At 34.1% G+C, this 22614-nt stretch overlaps 1 protein-coding gene across 4 annotated transcripts in view; it reads right to left on the bottom strand.

Moving 5' to 3' along the window:
* Il7 (interleukin 7) overlaps positions 1-22614 on the bottom strand; it is a 73560-nt gene that overhangs the window by 29919 nt on the left and 21027 nt on the right. The gene's annotated exons all lie outside the window — the stretch shown is intronic.

The raw sequence follows: 22614 nt of genomic DNA, 5'->3' as shown, positions 1-22614 counted from the left end.
GCTACAATAGGTGGGAAGACTGGAAGAGGGCATGGGGGCATCTTGCTATCTGCTCATCCACCGGACTGGAGCTACTATCAAACCCCATCTACTGGTGGAGAAGGGATGCTGAGAAGATTTTTGAAAGCCAATGGAAGCAATCCGCAATTTTCCATAAGACTCTCCCTACCACACCTCTACCATCTTTGAATCGAAATATTTTTCATGCATCAATTTGTTGAAGAGTGGGAAGTCTGAATAGCATATTACAGTTTGGTTGTGTATTCTTATATTTTAATATTTTTTTAAACCTGTATGTATTTTTTCTCTCACTTATCTGTCTTCCTGAATTCTCTTTCTCACTTCTCTCATGCTTACAGTCAACCTCTATTAATTCCTCCTTCACTCTTACTAAACATTTTTACCTCTATCTTCCCTCCTTTTCCCTCAAACATTATGTCCTACAATACATCTGTTCCCTCTTTGACTATCATTTGAAACTGTAAACCTTTTCAGCAAACTTACTGTTTATATGATAGACAATAATTGAACACCTCATTTCTGTTTACTGTGACAAAACTGTAGATGCCTTAATAGGAGCTATTAAGTTTAAGATTATATGTTGTTTGCATTGGATGCTATTAATATTGGTCTCCCCCTTCAAGGTGAACTACTGGAAACCTTCAGGGATGCTATAAGATTACAGGGTAGAAACTGTACTTCCTCAGATTCATATCACTAGAGGGGAAGACACATAAACAACATGAAAAAACAAGGGAACAAAGTACCTCAAACAAACAAAGATGTTCCAACAATAGAATCTATAGGCAACACAGTGGAAGAAACAACAGAGAAGGAATTTAGAATGTACATAGCTAAGCTGATCTGAGAAGTAAAGAATAGCATAAAGAGTGAAATCAAAGAGAAAATACAGCAAGTGAAAGATCATGTCAATAAAGAGTTAGAGATAGTGACAAAACAAGCAGAAATTCTTAAAATGAAGGAATCAATAAACCAAGTTATAAATTTAATAGAAAGCATCACCAACAGACGAGATCACTTGGAAGACAGAACCTCAGACAATGAAGACAAAATGTATACTCTTGAAAATAAAGTCAACTACACAGAGAAGATGGTAAAAAACCATGAATGGAAACTCCAAGAAATATGGGATAACATGAAAAGACCAAATTTAAGATCTATCAGAATAAATGAAGCCATGGAGATACAAACCAAAGGAATGCACAATCTTTTCAATGACACAATACAGAAAATTTCCCAAATCTAAAGAATGAAATGGAAAATAAACTACAAGAGGCTTACAGGATCCCAGGTTGTGAGAGAAAAAAATCAGATTACATATAGGAGGAAGTAACTTTGGATTTCAGCTGATTTCTCAACCCAGAATCTCAATGCCAGAAGGTTCTAGAACAACATGTATCAAGCTCTGGAAGAAAACGAATGCCAAACAAGAATTTTATATCCAGCAAAACTATGCTTCAGATTTGAAGATGAAATAAAAACCTTCCAGGATAAACAAAAGTTAAAATAATTCACAGTTGAAAGCCTGCACTACAGAACATTCTCAGCAAAATATTCCTTGAGGAGGAAATGAAAAAAATCAATACCAGCAAAGGGAGGAAACATACTAAAGGAAAAGCAACTCTTAGCAAATACATAAAAATACAAATACAACCCTGCATTCTATCACATCATAATGGAATGAAACTAAAAATCAATGATAAAATACAAAATACAAGCTACTCCAACACCTGGAGACTAAATAACATACTACTGAATGACTAATGGATAGCAGTAGAAATCAGGGAGTAAATAAAAAAATTCTTAGAGGTAAATGAGAACACTGATACAATATATCAAAATATCTGGGACACTATGAGTAGTGCTAAGTGGAAAGTTGCATTGAGCTCATTCATTAATATAATAAAAAGCCAACAAATAAATGACCTAACATTACATCTCAAAGTCCTAGAAAAAGAAGAATAAATCAATACCAAAAGCAGTATAAGACAGAAAATAATTAAAATCAGAACTGAAATCAATGAAATTGAAACAAACAATTGAAAAATTGACAAAATGAAGAGTTGGCTCTTTGAAAAAATAAATAGAATTGATAAACCCTTAGCTACACTAACAAAGAAAAAGAGAGAAAATGAAAATTACTAAAAATCTTGATAAAAAAGGAAATATCATGATAAAAGATACTACTGAAATATGGAAGATAATAATAAAATATTTTGAAAATTTATTCTTAAATAAAATAGAAAATCTCAAAGACATTGACAAATTTCTAGAGACATATTAACTATCCAAACTGAATCAAGCAGACATACACAATTTAAACAGATCAATTTCAAGCAATGAAATTGAAGATGACAATAAAACCCTACCAACTAAGAAAAGTTCAGGACCAGATGAATTCTCAGCTGAGTTGTATAAGACCTTGAAAGAATTAACACCAATTTTCCTCAAATTATTCCAATAAATAGAAAAGGAGAGAACTTTTCCAAACTCATTCTATTAGGCTAGTATCACCCTGATAACTAAAACCAGACAAAGACATGTCAAAGAAAGCAAACTTCAGAACAATATCCCTGATGAACATAGACACAAAAATTCTCAGTAAAATTGTGGCAAATCTCATACAAAAGCATATCAAAAAGATAGTGCACAACGATCAAGTGGGGTTCATCCCAGGGATGTAAATTTGGTTCAACATCCAAAAATCAATAAACATAATTCATCACATCAGTAGACTTAAAGACAAGAATCATATGATCATCTCAATAGATGCAGAAAAAGCACTTGACAAAATACAGCACCTCTTCATGTTCAAAACACTAGAAAAACTAGGGATAGTAGGAACATACCTCAACATTGTAAAAGATAACTATGCTAAGCCTAAGGCCAACATCATTCTAAATGGAGAAAAATTGAAAGCATTTTCCACCAAAACTGGAACAAGTCATGGATGTCTTCTTTCACCACTTCTATTCAATATAGTCCTTGAAAATCTGATTGCAGAGAAATTAGACAGAGAAAAGAAATTAAAAAGATATGAAGAGGAAAAGAAGAACTCAAACTATCACTATTTGCCAACGACATGATTCTATATTTAGGAGAAAACCCCACCAGAAAACTTCTAAAACTAATGAAGGAATTCAGCAAAGTAGCAGGATATAAAATCAATACCCATAAATCAAATGTATTTCTATACAACAATGATGAATCAACTGTAAGAGAAATCAGGAAAACTACCCTATTCACAATAGCTTCAAAAAAACAAAATAATTGAGAATCAACCTAACAAAAGAGGTGAAAGACCTCTACGAGGAAAACTACAGGACACTAAAGAAGGAAATTGAGGAAGACCTTAGAAGATGGAAAGATCTCCTATGCTCTTGGATAGGCAGAATTAATATTGTCAAAATGACCAAACTACCAAAACTGATATACAGATTTAAATGAATTCCTATTAAAATCCCAATGATATTATTCATAGAATTAGAAAAAGCAATTGTGAAATTCATTTGGAAAAACAAAAGACCCAAAGCAAGAAGAGTGAAGCAGGAGGCATTACAATCCCAGACCTTAAATTATACTACAGAGCAACAGTAACAAAAAGGGTATATAGTATTGGCACCAAAATAGACATGTAGATCAATGGTACAGAAGACACAGAGACAAACTCATATTAATATGGTTATCTCATACTAGACAAAGGCACCGAAAACATACATTGGAGAAAAGATACCTCTTCAACAAATGGGGTTGGAATGAAGGGACTTTGGACTGTGCAGAGGGGAGTGAAGGAAGGGGAGTGGGTGTGGGAATGGGAAGGACGGTGGAATGAGAGGTACATTATTACCATATATACATGTGTGATTACACTACTGGGTGACTGTGCACCATGTTCAGCCAGAGGAATGAGAAGTTGTGCTACATTCGTGTACAATATGTCAAAATGCATTTGACTGTCATGTATAACTAATTAGAACAAATTTAAAAAAATAAAAAATTTAATTAAAAAAAACATGTATTTTCAACTGTTTTATTTGCTGTGAACCTAAAACTGGTGTTAACTGGTATTAACAAATAAAGTTTATTAATTAAAAAAGTCATTTTACGAAAATAAAATTGTATTGGAGTTACTTAAAATTATTGAAATAGGTATGGGTGAGACAACAAAAATATTGAGGTAAATCCAAAAGACCTAAGAGAAAGTGACACAGATTATTTTTCAAGTGTCTAAGGGTCTTGGAAAAATAGAATGTGGAAATTTTACAGGATGCATTATGAGTGTTTATTTTTGTAAGAAATGTTATGGGAAACTAGTAAATTCATATTTGAAGAAAAAGTTATGAAGTAAATTCATACTTGAAAAAAAAGTTTAGGGAATAGCAATGGATGTACTTTTACTTATTTAATATTAAAAATGGCAAGTATTTATCTTTTAACTGACATCCTCCATTAACATTTTCTGTTACTTCAACAATGACCAGTTCCAACCAAGCTAGGAATATGACAGGACTTCAGCAAGGGTGCTTCTGCTTCTCAGTTTCAAAGTCTACATTTTTCCTGTCACATAACCTGGGGTGCCAAAAAGTACAATTCCTTCACCTGTGTCTAACAAACACACAACACAATGTCCTTCTTGCTCAAAAAGCCTGCAGGTGTGTATTAGGCATACTGCACACAAAATATAGATATACAAGCAAATGCAGTAGTTATGAGGGCATTTTCCTTTCCTGTTTTATTAAAAGTAGCATAATAGTTATATATATATATATAGATGTATATATCTTAAACTTGTTTTGTATTATTTTAACTTTGCTCTGTATGATTACTCTCATTCTATATAAAACTCATTGAGAACAATTTTTCATAACCATATAATAGTACATATTAAGTGTATTCCACCATTCATTTAATATTTTACATATTGATGAGTAAACAAGTATTTGCTTCTACAATGTTATAATAGACATCTTTGTACATTAGTTGTATATACACATATACATATTATCTCCTTCTATATTAATGCCTCCCTAGTATTGTTTCCCAAAAGTGAGACTTGCTGAATAAAATGGTATACCCATTTTTAAAGTGATCATACTTCTATCACACTTCCACCAGCAAATAATGGAGCTTCTTTTGTTGTGTTCTTGCCAGTGCCAGACGTCATCAGTCTTTAACACTTTTACCAATCTCGATATGTGAAAAATTATGCCTCATTATAGTTTTAATTTGCATTTCCCTGACAACTAAAAGATGAGCATCATTTCATGTTAATCGACAATTTGCATTTCCTTTGCTATAAATAGCGTGTTCTTATCCACATTTTTATGTTGTTTGTCTTTAAGTGATCAATTTTTACATTTTATATTAGAAGAAGTTTTAAGACTTCCATTTTATTTTAGCTGTATCTGTTATATAGCATACTCTGTGTGTGTGTGTGTGTGTGTGTGTGTGTGTGTGGTCTCAATTTCAGAGTTTAAAATATATTGTCAGATATCCATTATATTTATGTTTCATAATTTGAGGGTTTGAATATGTTTTATTTTCCTTTTCCTATAGTGATTTGAACAGGTTATAATTCTTTTAAGTATTTTTCAAAAGATTACTAATATTGTATTCTCCATCAGTCTATTTGAACACAAATATCTACCAATCATTTTTGTATAAGAGGAGTGATTTATTTATTTATTTTTTGTTTTCAGCCCTTCTATAACCTCTTACTTTGCAGATTATTAATCCTCAGGTGAAGCATGTCACTGCAGTCTTTCTATTTTTACACCTATCTAAACATTACCAAATATTTCAGTATTTAATACTGATTGTGTTATATCATCACCATTTTTTTACAATTGTTATCTATTAATATCTTTTTCAATTGAAGTAATCTTAGAGTCAGGATTTGCAATTATTTTTCTGGTAAGGAATTGTGCTCTTTGTGGGTCTCGGGATTTTATTTTCCTTGGCATAGTGAGTAAAATTTGGGTGTAAGATTGTGGACCCACAATTGGAACACTTAGTTCTCACAAAACTCAGTAGACATTGGTTAAGTAGAGGTAAACATTGGTGAAAATCAATGAGTAGCCTAATTTTATTTTCTTTTGTTGTAACCCTCCTCTCCAGGAGAATGTTTTTGGGAAAAAAAAAAATCAGCTTGCTATATCTTATTATTTGTCTTTTCTTATTGTTTTTGACTCATAATCAATAGATGAGTATATATATATTTAAAAAATAAATCTCTTCAATTTTGGAATATTTTCTTTTATTTCATTGGTCATTTTTTTCCATCAAAAAAATTTATTAGTCATAGATTAGTTCTCTGCTTTGTCCATAGTGTCAGACACCTTTTCCTATTTATACTGAATACATGCACAAAGACCAATACATACCCACACACATAAACATAAAGGGGAGATAGGATGGGAAGATAGTATTCATAGGTGTATAAATTCTTTGCTTCTGATTTTTAGTAAACCTTTACACATTCTTCCTGCAGTGATTACAGCATGAAGTCACTCTTTTTCATACACACCTTGTTCTAAGCCTTCAACTTCCTATCTAATGGAGATAAACTCCCCTCAAAGTGCCTGTGATTTCCAAAATTCCCAGTGTTATCTATTGCATTATCTGTAATAAACTTTGTAGGACCTTACACTTGACCTCCACAACATCTAGCAAAATCTAGAGAAATCACCTTCATGAAATCACCACTGCTCTAAGTCAAACTGTTTTTCTAGTGAAAACTGCTGATAATCACACTTCATTTGTGGAGATGGATAGAATTTATTATGCCAAAAGGTTTTCCTGACTTTTATCTGATTTTGGAACTTCAAAAAAAGCACATTGTACTTACTGGATGTATGGTTATCATTCAACATCATATCTATCTCTCCATCTTAATTATTTTCATAGTTATGTGTTTTTTTTATGAAAGTTCATCTCACTCCAAGATCCAGGTTGGGTTTTTAAAATGTTATTACTATAATAATTATTATTATTATTTAAAATTTGGGATTTTATGTTTTTGTTTTTTTGAGATGAGTTCTCTTTATTTTAGGTTACCATGCTGGTCTGAAACTAAGGTAAAATGATTCTCCTGCTTAGGTCTCCAGAGTAGCTGGGACTACAGACCTGAGCCACTACACCCAGCTGTTGATTGGGCTTTGATCTGTGTAAGACTTAGATATGAATTCAATAAGAGTTATTCCTCCTACCTGGCCAGAGCAATTTGCTCAACTATCCAAGATCTAAAGCAGCAGAATTTTGTTCTTCCACTGACATAAGAATTGTTCACAAGGAATACAACCAGAAATACTTAATTTTAGGTAAGGAAATGATCATTCTACTGATTTTCAAAAAAGCAAGAAACCCTGGTTGCTCCCGGCAAGCCACAGCATGAAGCTAACTGACACAAGGAGGAATGTGGAGCCAAAGAACTCAAAGAAATATTTCTTTAGTTCTGACTGAGTCACAACTGACAGCAATCAACTGTGGAACTTTTGAGTTATTACAGGTCAATAAATGCTCTTCAGTATTCTGTTTTCTACTTGTATGGGAAATCATACCAACCCAAGTACTTAAGACAAGCACAGTCTGAAGTACAGTGTCTTCAGCCTGAAGGCTTTCATAACTGATTCCCAGTGTTCTGGTTATTCTAAAAGCTGCCCTTCCCTTTTGGATGCAACCACTGCCACCAGTGAAAATCTATGACTTGTTCCTACCACACTTACATGTGTCTGGGGGGAGTTTGCCCATAACATTAGATCAGATCTAGTCTTCTTTCAACAGATTTTTGGAGCAATGTATTTCCAGCCCCAAAGAGAAGATTAAGTTTCCTCTCCTGTTTGAAAAAAAAAAAGTCACTTTCCTATCCTAGGAATCCCTCTTTGTAGAATAACTGACAGGGCAAACAATGCCCAACAGTCACCACCACAACCAGACAGAACAGATTTATAAACAGATGAAGTAGGAAGACTAATGACTGTCAGATCTAGCTTGCAAACACAAGATTACAAAGTACGCAATTTTTCAACTACCAGGTTTGCCATATCAGTAATATGAGCGTGATTTTTAATTTCAGTCAAAAAAGTTTAGTAGAATTGAAGATATAAATTCTAGTAAAAAATACCAAGACAACACATTTTTTTCTAAATTCTGAAAACTGCCCATGTGGGATTGCTTGTGATAATTTTTTATGTTTAATCATGAATGTGTCTATTTTAAAATATTTATTGGATATATATGCTTATTCAGATTTTATGCATAAAATATATAATGATATCATCCTTAGTAGTCATCAAGATAAGCTACTACCAAAAGCAAAATTATTTTTGACTGTCCTCCAAATACAGTAGAACCTGAGCTTAATATTAAGTAGTACTTAGATTTCTGTATGTGATTGAGCTTAATCTTAAATTGTACTTAGATTTCTGTATGTGATTAATTGGAAAGACAGGGGAAGTAGGAGATTCCAGAATAGGAAACACAGAGCAAAGGTACTGTGGTACAAAAATGTTGAATTCAGTAAGTAATCCAGTTTGATTGTGGTATTGGGAGTATAATGGACACAGAGTGAAATACATCAAAACAGATTATGTTTCTGAAAAGCCCAGATAGAGAATGAATTCTGCATTGGGTAGACAACGAGTGATAACTTATAAGATGTTGAGCAGAGATAAGGCATGATCTCAACCCTGCTTTATGATGTTAAGTCTCTATTTGGGAAGTATTCATAATGTATTTCTGACTGTGAAGCTTATCTACTTTGTTTAGAGCAGAAAATTAGGGCATGGGTAGAGGTGAATTACGGAAGAAATAGAGCATGAGGAGGAATGAAGGCAGAAGAATCAGAAGGAAGGTTGCTGCTAAAAATTCTCTCACACTGGAAGTGTACAACCAGCTAAGTGAAGTCACTAGCTCCAATTCGGTCATATCTTATTAGGTAAATAGGCATTCTTTAGTTTGGAATGGCCACAAGGAAATAAATTATAAAGTAACTAACTCCAAATCTACAAACCATGTTCTACCAAAAAAGTAGGAGAAAGAAAAAGAAAACACAAATAGATATATTTTGTGAGCTTAACTATGTTTACTTTGCTTAATATTTTAAATTCCTCTATTTATGATACATTATGCTTATTGAACAATTTTTGAGAAGGTAACAGATAACCAAGTATTTGCAAAGATATGACAGTAGATTCTTATCAAACCTTATATCTCCTGTCTCTTCCTCATCCAGTGCCCAACATTGCTATTTTAACAAGCAAAGGGAGGAGTGGTGAGGAGAATAGCTGGAAAGTTTTGGCTTTAGAAGTATTTCATTGTTATGACCATAAATAAACACTATTTTCTGACAATCAAAAGACAGAAGATGCAATACAGTAGTTTAATAATCAAAAGGTATTTCCTACTAAGTTTTATTCTCTAATTCTAAGGTGAATACATACTACTATTAATTAATTAAAACTTTGAATACACAAAAGTGTGATCATGTTAGTTTCCCACTTCATCATATGACAAGAGTAACCCAGTGAGGCAGTTCTCAAAGCAATTTATTTTACCATGCTTCTCATTTAAGTTATAGTCCTAAAATAGCACGTTTCATATTGCATGTTTCTATAGTACAAAAAAAGAGTAGCAGGAATAGAAAATTAAATATTTAAACATTTAACATTGATGGTAATGCACTGTAGAGGACACCAACAATAAAAGCAAAGAATATCAGACTAAAGATGTTGAAAACAACTATATTCTTAACTATGGTGTTTCTGGATAACATTATCATGAAACATGATCCCCCATTATTTTTTACATAGGAGAATGAGAAAAGCAAACTTGACCTGGTTATTTTCTGCTTGTGAAAATACCTCTAAAGAATTTCTTTGATGAAATTTAACTTAAGAAAAATAAAATAATCTGCAGAATTGATTGGAAATACTAATAGTGCTGAATAGAGAGCAAAGGAGTTTCTCACAAATGGGTAATTAATGAGTCTTAGGTATTAAATTCATTCCTTGTCTTGTGTAAACCTGCACATGCATTGGATTCCATTTTCTGGAGGTGAATGTATGTTTTATTTTTGTGGGAAACTTTCTCCACTTTACCAAAGCACCTTAGAAACGCTTTGTGGTATTTTATTAATTTGTATTAGTTAAGATGTGGTTATGTAAGACTGGGGATAAGAAAGGGTGTTCCAGGAATTATATGATTCAACAACTGGCAGATTTCCCTAGATAACAATGTTTGTGTAAAATACAGACACTGCATAATTATTGAAAACCTGGCGGCATATCCACCTGCACTTGGTACAGTGCCACAGATTATAAAAGTATGTGTAGTATCCTCCTGTGGGTGTGTAGAAGTGTTATTATAGGATTCATCCAGGGCATCCATGCTCAGGGCTTTCTAAATAGCAGGCAAGCCTACAGCAGCACAATGGGAAGAACACTGAACTGGAGTTACAGATAACTGTGACTGTAATTGGAATTAAAATGATTTTACAACAGGGATGAACTTCAGAGATTACACAAGTCAAAATTCTTATTATGAATTAGGAAAGTGAGGCTCTAAAGTGATGAAGAGACTTGTCCAAAATCTCATAGCTAAAGTGGTAAAGTTCTGAACCCAAGCAGTTTTGTTTCTATCCCAATGTTTTTACTGTGGCATTGTGTACAGCCTCTCCTTGACTTTCCTCATATGTAAAATGGAAATACTGAACTAAAGCAGTGGCTTTCACACAAAGTAGTCCACGTAGCCCTGGGGTTCCTCATGGCCAATTGGGGACCACTTGGAAGTGAGCATATGACAATGTAGGAAAATCAGGGTTTAGGCCTCATCAGAGTTCTTCGTAGTATTTTATTTTAAAAAATTCATGACTAAATAAAAATTTGAAAACAAGTTAATAAAGATTCACTTCTAAATTCTACAATTGCAAAATGATCTTGTATGTTTACTAGAATTTTAGTCTCATAAGTCAAGCAATTATAGTCATTTTTTATTATAGGTTTTTATTTTCATCTGTTTTTATGGATGTGAGATAGCATATTTAGAAAGCATTGTTTTCAGACCTTTTATTTCTAAATAGATAAGAACCATCACTTTTTGAATGCTTACTAAGTTCCCTGGAACCGTTCAATGAGATTTACATATACAAACACATTTAATCCTTATAGTAACTCCCATAAAGTATGGGTATTAATGTCCTTATTCTAGATATAAAGAAACTAAGGAAAAGAAATACTAAGTAATTTACCTATTGTCACACAGCTATAAAATGGCAGATTCAGGCTGAATATTGATATGGGGTCCAGAGAGTCATGACATCAATAAGTGCACTTTAAATTACTCACCGACAGAATAAAACATATCTGTAATCATTGTAGTGCAAAGAAAACATTCTTTTCTGTAAAGTAAATTTTTACTTTTGTATTTATCCATACCAATGATGATCTTTAAATTAATAACTTGCATAAATAATTATCAATAGTAGAACAACAACTGCAGCACAAATATTATCATGTGATCTATGATGTCTTGATCAGTTATCTGTCTGAGATTCACCTTTATAAACACATAGGTAAAGAAGCCAGATTAAAAACAACTTACAATATCTAATGCTAATGTCGATGTGGGTTCCAAACCAAAAAAAACTCATATAGTAATTTTCATGAAATAGCTATTAAAACATAGGGGTATTAGACATAACATTGTCCTCCAAGATGAATGCACTGATTTAAGAGAAGGCCGACCAGATGTGAGTAAAGCAAGCCTTGACAATAAAAGTCAGCACTATTCAGAAAGGATTTTGAAGGGATCTTCCTTCATCATTAGGAAAGATCGTAATCATGGGGCCTTAACCCATTGCACCAACTTAAGAAAGCTTCTGCTTCCTGTCGTGGCGCTTGAGTCATTTCAGTCCCACACTCCTTTTGGGAAACATCTTTAAGAACTCCATCTACTCAATTAGTATTTAATACATTTTATTTACTTTTTCTTACTGTAAGAACTATGTTGTTTTGACAGTCTTCAAGATCTCCATTTTATTTCCATGGAATAAAAATATTAATGAGTGAACGACACTCCCAAACTTCGGTGGATATCAGCTGCCATCTGTAAATTTTACTATAGCTTTCAAAAAGTAACACGCCTTAAGCAACTTAGCAAGACCCTGTCTCAAAATGAAATATAAAGAAAGCTGGAGATGTGGCTTAGAGGTGAAGCACCCATAGATGCAATCTCCAATATCAAACAAATAAACAAACAAACAAAAAACTATGTTAAATTGGGATTGATGAAAGAACCTTTCTTTCAGAATGCATCCCAGCTCCAATTTATTTTATATGAGCTTTGTGAGTTATCTTTCTAAAGTCCAGATCTAATTGTACTGCCAATTATAAAGCCTTCAATGGTCACCTGTTACCTGGTCCCAGAAGATCGACTTAATATTTCTCAATCTGGCATATAAGGCCTTCCTTATATGTTTCATATGTTGAAATCAGATATCAGATCATACCCTAACTTCCAATTTTTCCATACTGAAATCTCTACCTAAGTTCAGGTCACAGGAGCCACTGACTTTGAATCTAACTACCAAATCCCTGGGGTCAAACTCTGTTCCCTAAATATTCTAAACTACAATTATTATTATTCCATTGTATTGCAATCCTTTATTTTGAGTCTAGTCCTCCTTTAAAACTGTGAACCTCACAGGATTGTGACCCAGTATGTAGACTAGTCTTTTTTATATTTGTGTTCACTATTTAACAGTTTGCATACAACAAACCACTAACAAGTATTTCATAAACACATGCAAAACTGCATTAAAAGTCAAGGTTACAGGTTTTGAGTCAAGTAGTCCTTTCTGATGAAAAAGAATTCTCTGTCATTTTAGTCTCCTAAAACATATAAAATTATAAACTCTCCTTAGTCTCTACTAAAATTATAAACTCTAAAATTATAGTCTCTCCTTAGACACTAGAGTTCTTGGAAAGCAGGTCATATCATTCACCTTCAAACTGGTATATTACTACTAGGAGTTACTTAATAAATATTTAATTAACTCACCTATTAAGGAACAGAAATTGAGATTTTATAGAGGTCTGGAAAAACTGATTGCAAACCTACCAACTTCTATGCTCTGATCATTTTAGGAGATTGAAATTGCTCATCAGTCTAAAGGTTAATGTGCAGTAATGGTTGTATGTTATCTTAAAAGTGGCAATCTAATCAGCAATTAACAAATGTGCCAAATGTGAATTTATAATCACAAGAGCTAACATACTTTACTCTAACTGCTTTCCTACTTGCCTGAACTTTGTATATTGATTTCAACTCTAGGACCCATTGGGTTTTATTAATGAGAAAATGTGAGAAGCCCAGTACTAGACTGAATATATTCAGAGTTCTGGCAAAGTGACATGGGGTGCTCACAGGTAGAACAAAATATTTACCATAAAGTGATGGCAAGCATAGTAATTAATCAAGTTTGGTAGGCCAAAATTTATGTAGAATGAGAAGGGAGTGTTTTGTTCTGAGAGCCTAACTGAACATACTGTCTTGTCCAGCAACAATCAGCAAGCCATTGGGTAGGCTGAAAGGGTTTGTGTCCATCGCACATAAGCCAGTAGCTGTGAGAAGCCACTGATATAACCAATACAGTAAAAACTCCAAGTCATGTAATGATTTTAAATGTCACTGCTATGTTCTGAATATTTGTGCCTCCTCAATTCATATGTTGAAATCTTGACACTGTCCCCCTCCAAAGTGATGGCATTAGGAGTTGAGCCTTGGGGAGGTGATTAAGGCAGGAGGGTGGAGCTCTCCTGAACAAAATTAACATCCTTATAAGAGACACCAGAGAGCTCTCTAGTTCTCTTTCCGCCTCCACATGAGGATATGTGCAGTCAGCAGTTTGCAGTCAGGAGGAGGGCTTTCACCAGGATCCAGACATGTTGCCACCCAGCACGAGGGGCATCCTTATGATTTCTATTACTTATGAACTACCCAGTCTGTGTTGCCTTGAAATGGCTGGCAGAAATAACCAAAGTGTAGTTCAGGTATTCCAACATCTTTACACTATCATTTAAAAATAACCTTCAACTATTTTTAATGTAAATATATTATAGTATGATAATTCATTCACTGAGTCTATCCATATTTTTAAAGTAGCCTGGACTGTCCCAGGTAATATTCTAGATGCTGGGGATACGGTGACTAAGACAGAGTCTCTGCCTTCACAGATAAAATAATTTCAAATAGTAGTTAACAGCCATGAGGAAAACAAAAGAATAAAAATGTATGGCAGAGAGGGAAGAGGCTGCTCTAATTATAAAAGACATGAGCTTTAGGTTATTGATTGACTTTTCACTGCATTTCTGCATTTTTTGGGGGGGGGTTTTGGTTGCACTTTACATCTAGAACTAACTTATTTCCTTCCTTCCTTCCTTCCTTCCTTCCTTCCTTCCTTCCTTCCTTCCTTCCTTCCATCCTTCCTTCCTCCCTCCCTCCCTCTCCTTTCTTTTTCCTCTCCTTTTCTTTCTTTATTTTCTTCATCCAAAGAATTTTCATTGTGGTTCTGACCCCTACATCCTGACATATGATTTTCCACCTGTGCACTTTATATTAGAATAATGACTTGGCTGGATTGTCTTTATATTAGAATAATGTCTTGGCTTAAGACATTTCATTTTCCTCAGAATGTTGTAGACATTCCATTATATTTTGCAGTTAGCTGTGGAAAATCTGAACCACTTTGGTTCTCCCCAAAATGACTTGCCATTTCTACCTCTCTCTTGAAATTTAGTTATTTCACCAGTATACAAGCTAATGTCAATCATTATGTATCATTTTTTATATTTCATCATATGTCATTTTACCTGTTATTTTCCTTCTTTCCTTCATTTTATGGAAAAATTTTATTTATTATAGGTTATTTTACTTTTCCATTTGAGTGGCTTCTCTTCTGTAAAAATCATGTTCCATAAATTGGTTTGTTATTGTTTCTGTGTTTCTTATTGTTTTGGCAACTACTTTGTGTTTGTTTTATTCTATTCATGTTGAATATAGAAAACCTATTATACTTTGTCTTGCTTTTTATTATTCATATTACTTCTAATGTATTTGCCTTGTCTGAAGTGAGGAAAGGGTCCATTTTGGGATTTTAATGTTTCCTTGTTTCTGTGATACTTTCATCTCATTCTGTTCTTGTGTCATGCCATCTTTCACTGAATCCATATGTACTTTTAAAAACCATGGTAAGAAATGCTAATGAATATTTTTATTCTGTTTCTTGAAATCTATCTTATTCTACGGTGGATTGTTTCACATGTTGTTTCTTTCACTTTTTTTGTTTTCACTTGGCTGTGGTGTATCTGTGTGGTTGTTTTCACCTCAAGATGAACCACGCTGTGCTGATACTTGACTGCAGATCTCACAAGTCCATTCTCATTTACCAGAATTTCTCTTCAGACATCTTTAAATTTTTTAAAACTTCAATAAATGGCATCATATGCACTTATCATGTACAACCTGATGTTTGAAATATATATAATATATATATATAATCATAGTACTATTATTAAATCTAGCTACTTAACAACTGTATTACTTCCCGTCATGATTTCTGTGGTGAGAACACTTAACTTTGAATTTTTCCAGAACATAATATATCATCAACAACTACAGTCATCTTGCTGTAAAAAAAAAAATTAAAATAAAAATAAAAAAATAAGAAAACTCTTGAATTTATTCTTCTTATTTAACTATAATTATGTATCCTTTGGTCAGTGGCTCCCAAGCTCCTCTCTTCTACCCTCCCCAGCCTTTGGCAAGCACTCTTTTACTGTCTACTTCTGTTGGATCTACTTTTTTGATTCCGCCTATGAGTGACAGCATTACTGTGTTTCTATGCCTAGGTTATTATATTTAACATCCTCTCTAAGTTCATCCATGTTGTCACAAATAACAAAATTCCTTTTTTTTTTTAGGGATGAATAATATTCCATGTGTATATATACCACATTTTCTTTATTCCATGTATTTGTTAATGGACACTTAGGTTGATTCCATTTCTTGGCTACTGTGAACAATACTGAAATAACCATGGAAGTGCAGATATCTCTTCAATGTACTGATTTATTTTCCTTAAATGTATACTCAGTAATGAGATTTCTGGGCAATATGCTGATTCTATTCTTAATTTTTAAAATGAAACTTCCACATAGTTTTCAGTAATGATTGCACTCACTAATTTCCATTCCCACCAACCAAGTGTGAGGGTTCCCCTTTCTTCACATCCTCGCCAGTACTGTAACTTTTTGTCTTTTTGAAAATAGCTACTTTAACTAGATTAAGGTTAACAACTCATTGTGGTTTTGATTTGCATTTCCCTGATAATTAGTGATATTGCACATTTTTTTCATGTCAGCTTCTAAGAAACATTTCTTAAAATCTTTTACCCATTTTTTTCATTGAGTTGTTTGTATGTGGTAAGTGAGCAACAGGATTATGTATTCTGTATGCTCATTAGAAAACCTAGGCACCCAGGTTACAGAAAGTGGGTATGTGGCACTAGTGCACCACACTAGAGAGTGGGAGAAGTTACGGGCAAATACATTGTTGGATAAAGACTCTCTCTCAGACTTATTTCAGAGCTGTTTTCACTTCACAGCAAAGTTGAGAGGAAGGTACAGAGATTTTCTGCATACTTTCTGTCCCAACACGTGCATAGCCTGTCATGGTATCAACGCTGTGCTCTCTTTTTAACAATTTATTTCTTGTTAAAGTGAGAGTGTGGTGAACTGAATCCCTTGGTGAGACTGGGGTCACTTTGCTTTTGAATTTCTTTGCAGTTGAGAGTGAAGGGTTTGCTTCTTATAGAGACCCATCCCTTCCAATTGTCCCCTCACTTCACCTGCCTTTCCTCAATAGACATCTCCACTGACTCTCTGCAAAGTGGAATATCAGAGAGCCATTTTTCAGAATGTTGTCCATTTTTATCACCATCTATATGAGTTTTGATGACTGATGTAACAAATTCTTCCAAAGGGGGTGGCTTAGAACAAAAGAGATTTATTCCTTCACAGTCCTGGAGACCACATTTCCAAAATCAAGGCGTTGGGAAGGTTGGTTCCTTTTGGAGGCTCCTAGGGATAGCCCATTCCATGTCCTTCTCCTAGCTTTCAGTAGCTGCAATAGCAGTCCCTGGCATTCTTTGGTTTGGAACTTTGTAACTCCAGTCTCAGTCTTTGTCTTCACATGAACCTTTCCTCTGTCTTATCTCTGTTCTTTTCTTCTAAGAAAACTAACTGTTGCATCTAGGATCCACCTAATCCAGAATTATTTCATTTAGAGAGGCTTGCTTATATATGCAAAGATGCTTTTTCCAAATACGGTGACACTAACGGGTTCCAGGTGACATGTTCTTTAGGGTACCATTGTTCAATCCTTGTGTATTGGGAAGAGTGATGTTTCAGGAGATACTGTTATTCATATGAGTATCTGGAACATTTCCTTCATTCTGCAGCTGTCACTTTTCAATGTCTTTTTAGATGAGGAAGTATATTTTCTTTGGTTTGAATTTCTATTCCTTTTAGGTTTAAGTTTGCAATTTTAGCTCATTGTAATGCTACCTCTAACATCCCAGAAATACATTTTAAATCATGAGTAACAATGGTACACTCACCTTTTGTATCATCCCAAAAACAAAGGGGGATAGTAACCACCATGTCCCAGAATGCCTCTTCTCTAATTCCAAAAACCTAGTCAAGCAAAGGGAACAACGAGAGCAAGCCTGGGATGCAAAGACCAGGTACATATTATCTTGAAGGACACTTGCTTTCTCTTATGCACACTAGGAACTAGGCAAGTTAGTGTTATCTGTAGAAAGCTACTTTCTTGCATGTGCACCAGGATAGTTGCTCCTTGGGGTATCGGTTGGACAAGCAAACTAAACAAATTGATGCTGATGATGTCACTGCTTCTTGCAATCTAACACATAAAACCCCTATAGCCAAGGGAGCAGGGGCAGAATTGAGGGCACTATGGAAAGGATATGTGTCACTTGTCTAGTGGTCTGTCCCAGGACTAAACACCGTGAGGAAGGGGAGGCCTTGCTGGGCAAAGTCCATGAGAGGTGGAGGTGCTCTCTGTCACCTGTTACTTCTGAATTTTTCTCGGAGCAGTCCTGATCTCTTGTAAGATTTTCCCAATAAACCAAATGTCTCCCATGCCATTTTCAGACACTTTCTTGGTCCTGTCTGCAACCTATCCCACTGCCCTGGCACAACCAGGCACCTTTAGACTATTGTGTGACCATCTAATGCAGTATGGTGAGGTTCATTATGAAGGTTAGAATCTATGTCCTGTTATTTCTTTCTTGTAATCAGATCATATTTCTCTATAAAAACAGGCATGACATGCTCCAGCAGACTGAGAGTGCACAAGAGTTCAGATCTTCTCCGTTTTTCATTAAAACTATCTTTATCATCAGTTAGACTAGTAGAAATTTCTCTTCAGTCTTCTGAATTGTCCAAGAACATACAGGATATATTTAGTTCAAAATGAATAGATTTCCTTCCATATAGAGAAAATGGGACTATTTTATCTATCTAGTTTATAGCATATGTTTTTTTCTTTCTGTCTTTTATTTCTGCTGTAGCTACAAAGTATCAACACAGAAATACAATACAGCATAGTCTCATATTCTTGCTGGTTTCAGTTACCTGTGTACACTCCAATATTGCATAGGTCTAAATACACATTTTATAATTATTAATTCATACTTACATGTAAAGCATTACCTCCAAAGACATTTGTAATGGCAGAGTACTTGGATCAGAAAGTGATGCTAATCCTAACATTGTTTTCCAGGGTAAACAACCAATTTGAATCTGCTGTTCAGTTCATGAAACCAATCAAGAATCCTTTTCCCCAAGATGAACTCCTCCCCCTTGCCAGTGGATACTAGTCAGGAACAACTCAGTCTTTCCTAAAGATTCTAGTATTCTGGAAACTCAAAAAATAAGGGTTGGGATCTTCAATTCATTCTTCCAAGAAAACTATCTATGGAAATGTAATTACTTCCTCCCTAGCAACTAGCTGTTCATGCCAAGGGATGCTGCATGTGGAGAATTTATATAGTTACAAAATAAATACTGCTCATTTCCTTTAATTTATTTTGTTTCCTAAAATATATATTTAGTTTATGTTCATTTTTACACATATATTTTAAAAACAGGTTTAATTTTCTAGAACCACTTTCCTGTCCTTATAGGAAAAAAGACAGAATTTATATATACCACCCATCTCCTACCCTCACCCCAGAGTTTCTCCTAGTTTTAATGTCTTACATTAGTGAGGTATTTGGCTAAAATTTACAAGTCAATAATAAAACGGTTTGCCTAAGTTCTTGTATTAGGCTTCATTCTTTGTGTTATAAAGTTATATGAGTTTTTACAAATGTATTGCTATGGTTTAGATATGAGTTGTCCCCCAAAAGTCCATGTGTCAGACAATGAAAGAATTTTCAAAGGTGAAATAATTGGGTTATGAGAACCATAATCCAATCACTGGATTAATTCCCTGAAATGGATTAACTGGGCAGTAACTGTAGGCAGGCGGGGTGTGGCTGGAGGAAGTCATGACTTTGGGCTTTATATTTTTGTCCATGGTGAGCAGAACTCTCTCTTTGCTTCCTGATTGCCATGTTCTGGGGTGGTTTCCTTCTCCACACTCTCTGCCATGATGTTATGCTTCACTTTGGTCCCAGAGCCATGGAGTTGGCCATTTATAGATTAAGACTTCTGAAACTGTTGAGTGCCAAATAAACTTTTCCTCCTCTATAATTGTTCTTATCAGGTCTTTTAGGTACAGTGGTGAAAAAACTGACTAAAATATGCATGAAGTTGTGTATCCACTGTGACAGTGTTAGAGAATTTCACTGCCCTTTCATTATTCTGTGTTCCACCTATTCATCTCTTCTCTCCCTCTGAAACCCTAGCAACCACTGGTCTGTTTATTATCTATGGTTTGCCATTCTAAAATGTCATATAGTTGGAACACAGTATGGCCCCTTTAGACTGGATTCTTCATACACTATGTATTTAAGATCCCTCCATATCCTTTTGTGGCTTGATAGCTCATTTCTTTTTATCACTGATTTTACTGCACAGAATGAAATGTCAGTTTGTTTATTTGTTCACTTATAAAGGATGTTTTGGGTCTTCCATTTTGGGATGTTATGAAAAAATAAACCTCCTATGAAGACAATCATGCAAATTTTGGTGTAGATGTGAGTTTCAAACCCATTTGGGGTTGCATGATTGCTGCATTATGTGATTATGGTGAGATTTGTAAGAAACTGCTGTGTCTCAAAGTGGCTGTGTCATTTTGCATTCCTACCAAAAATGAATGAGACTTCATGTTGTTCTATATGCCAGCATTTAGTGTTGTCAGTGTTTTAGATTTTAGATATTTTAATAGATGTGTAGTGTTAGCTCACTGTGTTAGTTTGCAATTCCCTACTGAAATGATATAAGGCATTTTTCATAGTTTATTTGCTATGTATGTATCTTTTTGGTGAAATGTTTGTTCAGATCTTCTGCCCATTTTTATTGTATTTTTTAATTGTTGGGTTTAATAGTTCCTTGGATATGTTGAGTACAAATCTTTCATCAAACATTTGTCTTACAAATATTTTCTACCAGTTTCTGGTTTACCTTTTCATTTTACTAACAGTGTCTCAGAGCAGAGTCTTAATTTAATGAATACCAATTTATCATTTTTGGGGGGGTGCCAGAGATTGAACTCAGGGGCACTGAACCACTGAGTTATATCACTAGACCTATTTTGTATTTTATTTAGATACAGGGTCTCAATGAGTTGCTTAGTGCCTCGCCATTGCTGAGGCTGGCTTTGAAGTCTTGATTCTCCTGGCTCAGCCTCCCAAGCTTGCTGGGATTACATGAGTGCACCGCTGCACCTGACAATTATTTTCTTAAATGGGCTGCATGATTTGGCATTGTTTCCAAAGAGTCATTATCAAATACAAGGTCCGTGAGAATTTTTTCCTACATTATGCTTTATTGCTTTTATAGTTTTGTGTTTTGCATTTAGGTCTATGATCCATTTTGGGTCAACTTTTATAAAAAGTATAAGGTCAGTTTTGTTTTGTATGTGGATAGTCAGTAGTAGCATCACTTACTGGAAGAGTTATCCTTTCTTCATTGAGTTACCTTTGATCTTTTATCAAAGAAAATATTATATATATATATACACACACACACACATGAGGGAGTATTACTCAGACATAAAGAAGAATGAAATTATGGCATTTTCTGGGAAATGAATGGAACAGGAGATCATCTTGCTAAGTGAAATAAACCAGACTTGGAAATTCAAGGATTGAATGTTTTCTCTGATAAGTAGAAGCTAGACCAAAATAAAGGGGGGGGGGTGAGGAAAAGAAAAAGGTTGGAAGTGATTCAAAATTCCAAGATAATAGAAGAGAGATCAGTGGAGTAGGGGAAGGGGGTTGGTTGAGGCAGAAGGAGGAGGAATGGGAAAAGGGAAGAACAGAAGACTGAACCTGACCAAACTTTCTTTCTTGTGTGTGTGCGTGTGTGTGTGTTTGTGTGTGTGTGTGCATATATATACATATATATATATATATGAATATACCACAGTTAACCTCACTTTTATGTGTATCCACAGGGAACTAATTTTAAAAATATGTAAATAAGTAGAAGAAAGATCAGTGGAGTAGAGAAAGGGAAAAGGGAATGGGGGAGAGAAGGGAAAGGGAAATTATAATTACTGGGGTCTGAATTATAGCAAATTATATTCCACACTTATATAATTATGTCAGAATGAACTGTAACGTTATATATAACTAAATGAACTAAAAAATGCAGAAAAACAAAAAATAGGCTAATTTATCTTGATCTGTCTGTTCTTTCATCAATAACACATTACATGATTACTGTAGTTTTATAGTAGATTTTAATCTTGGGGGGGTCAGTGTCAATTCATTGACTTTTTCTCTTTCAGTATTGTGTAGTTATTTGGGGCCTTTTTATATTCCATATAAACTTTAAAATCAGATTGTAAAAATCCACACAATAACTTGCATATTTTGACTAATCACATTGAAAAGAATAGGTATCAATATTTAATCTTCCTTTCCATGAGTGTGCAATATCTCCTGTTTTCAATTTTATCTCTTATTTTTATTATTTCTTTCATTCTGATTAGTTTAGTTTTGACTTCCTCTGTTTTACTAAGGTGGACACTTTTATTGATTTTATATTTTTCCTCTTTCCAAATATATGCCATTCAGTAGTCTAAGTGCTGCCATTCATTTGTTCAAAATATTATTAAATTCATTTGAGAATTCTTCTTGGACTCATATGTTATTTATAGGTGTGTTTAATCAAAAAATAATTTGAGATTTTCATCTACTTTTCTGATTTTATAGAATTCCAATTTAGTTTGAGACCACACTTTTAATTTATGAGTTATACATTTTTAAGAATTTAATATGTTTTATGGTCCAAGATCTGATCAATATTGTGAATTTTCCATGTGAACTTGTGAAAAATGTGT

Source organism: Sciurus carolinensis, chromosome 1, assembly GCF_902686445.1.
Source record: "Sciurus carolinensis chromosome 1, mSciCar1.2, whole genome shotgun sequence".
NCBI lineage: Eukaryota > Metazoa > Chordata > Mammalia > Rodentia > Sciuridae > Sciurus > Sciurus carolinensis.
The sequence above is the reverse complement of the archived record's forward strand: the minus strand, read 5'-3'. Positions and strand labels throughout refer to the sequence as shown.